The sequence below is a fragment of the Acanthisitta chloris genome, unplaced genomic scaffold, assembly GCF_000695815.1.
Source record: "Acanthisitta chloris isolate BGI_N310 unplaced genomic scaffold, ASM69581v1 scaffold9404, whole genome shotgun sequence".
NCBI classification, from domain to species: Eukaryota; Metazoa; Chordata; class Aves; order Passeriformes; family Acanthisittidae; genus Acanthisitta; species Acanthisitta chloris.
The window spans coordinates 53558-61541 of record NW_008669882.1 but is presented as its reverse complement, the minus strand read 5'-3'; positions in this window follow the sequence as shown (position 1 = coordinate 61541).

The following is a 7984-nucleotide window of genomic DNA, read 5'->3' as shown; positions in this document are numbered from 1 at the left end:
AGTCTGGGGGGGAGGTGTCCCTGCCCATGGCAGGGGGTTGTGACTAGGTGATCTCTAAGGTCCATTCCAACCCCTAAAATTCTATGGTTCTATACCTTTTCTTAAATAGTTTTTTTTTTCACCCAAGAAGCCTTTTGCATTTAAACACACAGGACAGAGTGGGGAAAAAACTGGAGACAGAACACTTTCCTCTATCAGTTAAACAGGGTATCTGCTGAAACAGTGATATTTGCAGCAGTAGTAATAGTACAAATACATCCTTGAAATACATGGTAATGATGGATCTATGGTTAAGATACAGAATAAGGAGATCAGGAGACAGACTCCATGGTTTCCCCACAGTTTACCCAGTAAGGTATTGGGCTAATTTCCTATTTCCCTCTAGTTTTGTGCCTTTCATCTGTAAAGCAAAGGTGGTAATACACATTTGCTGTATTTGACTGATGCGACACTGCACAGATTTCACAATTCTTTAAAACCCTCTGGCAATAAGGACCTCAGAAGCGAAGGCTGAAGAGCTGAGCCAGCGCTGGTGTGATGCTGGACCTGAGAATCATGCTGGGAAGGAAATCATCATTGAAAGTAGCAGGATTCTCCTGGCAAGAGGTGTTCAGGCAATAGAAATTTATCCTGACCGAGTTAGCTGACATGCAGCTAAGAAAGAAATGAGTAGAGAATTTATTAGACTTAAAATCTTAAAATAATCTTTTTCATACAAAGCAGTTATCTCTATTACTTCACACTAACTCTTTTGATCTAAGCATGATAAAAACATGATGTGCCAAATCTGAGACAGAACAGCCAAATAAATCAATGGCAGCAGTTGTGGAGAGCAGGTGGTATGGCTGGTTTTTGTTACCAACCTGCAACCACAGAGCCTCATGAGCTTTGTCTTAAAACAGGAATACAAACCCAACTTTCAATTCACTAATAAAAATGAACTTCCCCTCCAGCTGGCCAGCTGGAAAATGTGAAGGAATGCTGAGACCTTCTCTACAGATGATCAATACTTGATTCCACTTGATAAATATGCCCAGACGTTGGAAATAATTGCCTAAGCTCTACAGTGCCGTTATGTGTTTGAAAAACTAGCTATAGGAATGTAAACCAGTGGGAGAACAAATTAGGGAGTACATTATCATCAAAAGCAGTATGTTCATGCAGATAAAGAAAAGGCTCTGGGGGCTGGGCTGTATCTACATGTGCAAAAAGTCCAGAGAAATGACTGTTCAGGATTATATCCTCAGTTTCTACATGTTTACTTTTGATATCATAGCAACTTCGTGATCTAATTACCCAAAGTTAAAAACCTAGATACATTCTGTATGCATTTAGCACTCAAAATAAAAGCTCTCACAAAGGAAAAAATTGATCCCATTTCACCCTATCACAGGCAATCTGTACCAGGCAACATATAAGAAAGCCTATCTGTATTTTCTTCTTCACCTCTGCAGTGGAAGCATGTACCAGCAGGGTAAACAAATGATCAATACAGCAACTGAGCTCTCTTGGGTGTGATTTGGGGCAGAGATTGTGTTGTTCAGGCTCATACAGTCCTGACCCAGGAAAACCCTCTTTGGCATAGCTGTTAATTGCTGCTCAAATCCTTCCTGACTAATAAGGCTATGAGTAAAAATTAGCGAAGTGGCTGGAGGAAGAAAGTGTGTGCTGTAGAACTCCAGCCTGAGTTTTTGCTGAGTTCCTAGGGACCTGTGCTGAGGGGACAGACAAAGCACTGGCACGACCTAGTTCTGCACTCTGTGAGCTCAGCATCATGGAGTGAGACCTGGGGACACTGGCTGCTTTCCATGGGCAGGGGCAACATGGGGAAGCAGGTTCTACCACTCAGCTGTGCTAGACCACTTAGCCTATAATTGTCCTCCACTGAGTTTTGTATTTGCTGCCCCTCCCAGTCCCTCCATACTCAATCAACAGAACTCACACACAGATCTCTGACTGATGATATATAGTGGCACAGTTTGAGATGAGGTGTTGAATTACAGTGATACCTTATAATTGAATTCATCCTACACCTTTAACCACTTTATCAGCTTCTCAAACCTGATCACCTAGCTTTTATTTCAACAGTCCTCAAATGCGAACAGCTCCCTATAGCTAATATCTCCCCTTTTTTATTTCAGATGCAATTCTTCCTGCAATGACACCTGTGTGAGCTATTAGAAAGGTAAGAATCAGCGCTACAACAGTGACAAATTTTCGTTACCTAGAAATGTCAGAGCTTTAATACCTCATATATACTGTACTGGATATGGCTAGAAATAGAAACCTTTATGCCAATGGAAAGGAAAAGTTCCCAGTCTCTCAATTCTAGAAGACTTTGAGATATCAGACTGTTAAAAGTATGAATTATATTTTAGCTTATAAAACCTATTTTTGAAATGTTACAGTTACTTCCTGGCTTAAAATGTCTGGACTAGTAATCATGAAAGTTCTTGGCTCTTGAGATGGGAAGATCTGAAAAATATACCTTCTAGACCACCAAGATCTCTCCAAAACTTTCTAAGTATGTTGTTTGCATTTTGCTTACTTGTTGGTGGGTTGTTTCTCTGTAACAATCTCATGGACTGAGTTAGTTCTCACAACAATCAGGAACTTCCTGATTTTTGTCTGCAGCACATAAATAAGAGAAGAAGCACTGATAATCCTTCCCCAGAACTCCTTCTGTATAAAGTAAACAAATAGCAGCCCTTAATGATCGAAACTCCAGTATAAATTTTTGCATTTGTGAATATGGTTTGGGGGCAAGTTTATTAGAAAGAAGGAATGAAGATAAGGGAATTTTGGCTCTCAATCAGCACCAGCATGTGTGCCTCTTCCCCAGATAGATCACAGTGATTTGTATGCACACAAACTCACAGTAAACCGGGCAAATATGATCTAAAGATTGGCATGTCTCAATGCTTTCCAGAATTCATCAGTAAGTACTTGCGGTAGATAGCAGCTGGGACAAGTGGAAAATATTTCACAATCAGTTGGTGAGGCATTGCTTGGGCATTTTCCCAATGATGTGACATTTTAACTTGCCAGGGTTTTGCTACCAACCTCCTTATCAGTGTATGCCCATTTCTTGTTCTTATCATCTCGTTCCACATCAGGAATGTTGTTCCAGGATATCTGAAATACAGTGAGTTTCCTATCCTCACAGAACACCTTTATTGCTCTGCCTTCCTTGTACCCAGCAGCAAAAATTAGGGAAGTTTATTCTATCAATTTAAGGGAAACTAAACAAAAAGTCATATATGAATGAAGAAAAATGGGAAATTATATCTGTGCATGCTGACGGATTATTTTCCTGTGATTTATCTGGAATAGAAACATCAAGCCAGTCTACCTCACAGTACCATACCACAGCAGACATCAGATCATCCTGTCTGCCTCCGCTACTTAATCAAGCATGAGTCTGTGCAAACACTTCAGAGGTGAAGGCGAAGACATGACTGTGAGGATCACAGGAGCACATCAGCCCTCACACGCGTGGGCAGGGATGCACCCTGATATCTTTTTGGATGCAACCCCCTGAATGCATCCACTGCAGATCCATCACCTCACCTTGGTGACAAGCATCTCTCCCACGTCACTCCTCACTTCTGAAGGTAGTCTTCTGTGACAAAGGGAGGCTGTTTACAGTGACACTTCTGCTGAATGTTGCTACACTTTACATGTCTTGCCAGATATTTGTGATATACCAAATGACAGGTGTGTGTCTTAATAAGTTCTACTGGGGGCAGGAATTAGTAGATGAGGGAGCACGCAGCAGTGGAAGCATCTGGTAGGAAGAAAAAAGGCTGTCTTGTACTCTGTCAAGTGTAATTAGAGTTGCCAGTTGTCATTGCTGCTAGCATTTACTTAAGTTAGCTTCTCTGATGAGAAACTCTCCGACAAAACTCAAAGCCTTGTAAATTTATGAACAACATCATTCCAAAATAGTCTTATTATTGAACAGGAATGTCAGAGTCCAGTGCTCTCTGACTAGCTTCTTTTGGATATGCCATGGCTGGAGGGTGTTAGGCTTACTGTCAAAGTTACTCATTTGAAGATGTTACATGGAATTTCTGATTTAGCAGAATGACACAAAATATACTGGAAACACAACACAAATGTAAATTACATTTACCAGAATATAGCAATTTCTACAGTTCAATCACAATACCAATATGATTCCCATTACCAGTCTTTATAATAAGCTCATGGTCACAATGGGGATTTTCCCAGTCACCAAGAAGGAATGTGTAGGTTGAAGCTCAAGGCCATTGCTGTGGGCACTGACCTGTACTCCTCCCTCTCCTGGTGGGAGACAGAAAGCATAAATAAAAACCTCTGAGCACAGGTTTTAAGGAAGGGGAACAAATTAAAAAGATGCTTTGAAAGCACTGGCTGTGGAGAAAATGTGCATTAGTCAGACATGAACTGTGCTCAAGTAATAAACTCTCATAACAATCACAGAAAACAGCAGCCCTCAGCCCCTCCCAAGATGCTCCAGGGCGTAGTACTGACTGCTGGTTTGTGAGGTCAAAACACCCATATGAAATGTTTTTTAAGAGCAGGAACAAAGTCATGAAAATTGATGAGCTGAAATAACAAAATATACCCTAAAACAAGGAGTAAAGTCCTGACCCTTTTGCCTTTAAATGGCACAGTCCCCTCAAGACATGGTAGAATATATTGGAAATAGAATTATTTGCCAGATTTATATGAAGTCACGGAATCAATGAAAGTCTGTGATATTTGTAATGTGTTTGAGAGAATATAATGCAGCTGTGTTCCTCCTAAGGGCAGATTTTGGCCCCAGGCTAGGTATGTGCCAGGCTGATGCTGGCACCTTCCTATGGTACAGCAGGGGCAGGCAACACCATTGTTCAGACTCACAATGCTCTCTGAGCTATGGGCAACCTTTCATAGCCATTTCATCAAACCACACTGGCAGTGAAGAAATATCACGAGCAACCTGCTCCATAGGTGAATTACTTTTTGAGTAATACAAGCAAATTAATACAATAATAAAGTGTCTGTTCTGGAATAAAAGACAAAGAGAAAAATGGCCCAAATGTATTGAGAGCATTATTACTTATCTATAGATCCAGTGACTGAGTTTCATCTGCCCTAGTTTAGGCTCCCAAAGAGTGAACTTCCCCCTCTGGGTATGAGCCTACACTGAGTAATGATGCAATTGCCCCAGACTGCAGATCTAATTCCCCTGGATTGCTAATAACACCTCAGATGTCCAGGCACTCATTTCAAGCAGCTCAGACCCATTTAGGCTCATTTGCTAGCTCACACCCCCATGCCCAAGAGGTGACTGCAAGACATGCCGTCCATCACACAGCACTCTCATTCCCTGTCTTTCCCAGCCTGATGCACAGACCTGCTCCTTCATGCCACAAATGCCCAGCAGGCAGTGAAGGTGCACAGCATGGATGGAAAAGGGGCTGCCCAGAGACCTGAAAGCAGTGTCACAGTTGTCTGTTTCTTGGAAAGCCTGATTAAGGATGGGGCTGCTTGACAAGGTGCCTTCCCCAATCACAAGTGCTACTCCAGCACAAGTCTCTGGAGAGGTGAGCAGTCCCCACTGCATGTGTTCCAGCTTGAGTTACTGGAATCACTGTCCTTCACCTGTGTTGTAATTTCCGTATTTTCAGGCTTCCCATATTTTTTGATGGGAACATGTGCACACTATGGACTTTATCTGACCTGGAGTAAGTCAGGGACAGGAGAAGGAGGAAAATATGGAGGATATTTGAAACATATGGAGGAAATAAAGAGTTTCCCATACTCAACTTCCCACTCCTCACAAGTACTCACCACAGAAGATGCCATCAAGGAGTCTGAAGTCCTCCTTGACAGCATCCCCAGATGCATCTGAGTCACATGGGAGCTTCATACCCCAACCCAGCTGCATGTCTAGCAAGCCTTTCCCCAGCTGTGCTATGTCATGAGATATTCTGCCATTACAGACCACACTGGGCCTTTTTTCCCATTTGGCAGAAGCTGCCATGCAATTGCCTTCCCAGACACACAAACATGCCACACTCACAGGCAGTGGATCCGTCCAGGACAGAATTCATGAGAGATTCGTGGGAGGCACCGTGTCAGAGAGTTTGGAGGAGGTGAGGAGCCACTGGCAGAGAGGGTACATGTGGAATGAGCTAACAGAAGAAAAGAAGTCGCAGCTATCACTCAGACTGAGTCAGTGACAGTGGGCTGAGACTGGCTGGCCCGGGGTTTGGGATGGGTGTGTGCAGTACCACTGGTCACAGCAGTTGGCTATTGCTGTCATAGTGTTCAAAGGTGGAAATATCTCCATGGGGCTGGCTCATCAGTCCTTTCCATCTCTCAGCCTCAGATTAATGTGATAAGAAGAAACTCCTGGCCTAATTTTGGCCTCATACTAGAGGGTATGCTAACAAATTAGTTTCTTGATGTACAGGCAGAGCACGTTCACAAATTCCCTCAGAGACCGTGCACTAACTGGTACTAGTCATCAGCCTGGGCATGCATAGAAAAGAGCCAGCGGCCAGAATGGTTACAGTAGGTTTCACAGACATCTCAGGAGAGATGGTGACAGCAATTCTGATGACAGCCTGTCTAAAGGCCATTGCAAAGGCACTGCATAATGCACATGCCCTGCTTGACCTGAGGTTTTTGATCAGACCTTGTTCATGAGACCTGAAAACTGGATTGCAGATGAAAGTCAGAGGATTTAACAGCCAGACAACTTCCTGCCATGCTCAAGCCTGCTTCTTTAGGTCCTCTGGGTGGGAACTACTGATAAATGCACCAGGCCAAGTATAGCAGCTTACATTCAGGACCTATCTTCAGTTTCCTGCTGTGTGTGTCTCCAGGTATAACCCCCTCCTGCTCCCCTGCCCAGGTCACCATCCTTCCCTAGCCAGCCCTGCAAGACCATAAACCATCGTCCTGCCCCATAGCCTTAGTGCTCTCCCCAATGCAGTGGATTCCTGTCAGCACAGGTAACCAGCTTATTTACACCAGCCTATTTGGTTTTATTTTCCCAAAACATTTACTGTTATTTTTATCTCCAATACTTTCTAATCCCAGTGACCTAAACAGACTGGGACAACTGACTGAAATCTTAGCTGAGCATGAGACTCAAACAAAGCAGCCATGCTGGCAAGAGCTGTGGACTCCAATGCTGTGGACTCCATCTGAGCTTTAGTACTGGGAGAGCTCTGTGGCACTGGGAGGCTCACACTGGAGTGTGTTACCACTAAAGGATAGGAGGACACGGCAACAAACAGATTTGCAACAGAACACAAGCCATGAATGTTCACTCTAGCTGGCGACCACGTGTTTTATCTGAAACATGTAAGAACTGAAGAATGACCCAGACTACCAGTATAATTTTTTTGTTTGTTTTATCATTGTTTACCATTCTGGTTTTGGTAGCTGTTGTTTTGTTATTTTTTTCATCTGTTTGCATGAGAAGATGGCAATAGCATGGTCTTATGCATTTAATATTTTCTGGATAATATGTTTCATGTACATTATTTACTTTTGGCACAAATAACATATTAATTATTCAGTGTGTCAAGAACTGAGTGTCAAAATGCCTCTGGTAATCATGAAATATAAATTGATCTGAATACATACATGTTTTGCTCTTATGAGTTGCACTTTTAAGACGTTCCTTTGGTGGATTGTTTGTCAATATGATCCTGATTCATGTCAATAATCAGCTATCAGTGCAGGTGTACACTTTGTCACTGACAGGGCATCTAGCCTTCAGCTCTCTCCAACTGCTGGGAGGGCAACTGGTACCATCACTCTCTGCTTAGAAGGTACAGGGGCTCTCCCAGACGTGCCAGAGTCCTGTCAGCATGGTGGTCCCCTAGCATCCTACCCAAATGCATGGGAAGCTGTCTGGTTGAAATTTGGCAGAGGTAGGAGATGGGACATGTTTTCTCTGAGAGCAGCAAGCTGCTGTCAGTCAGTGGTATTTTACCTC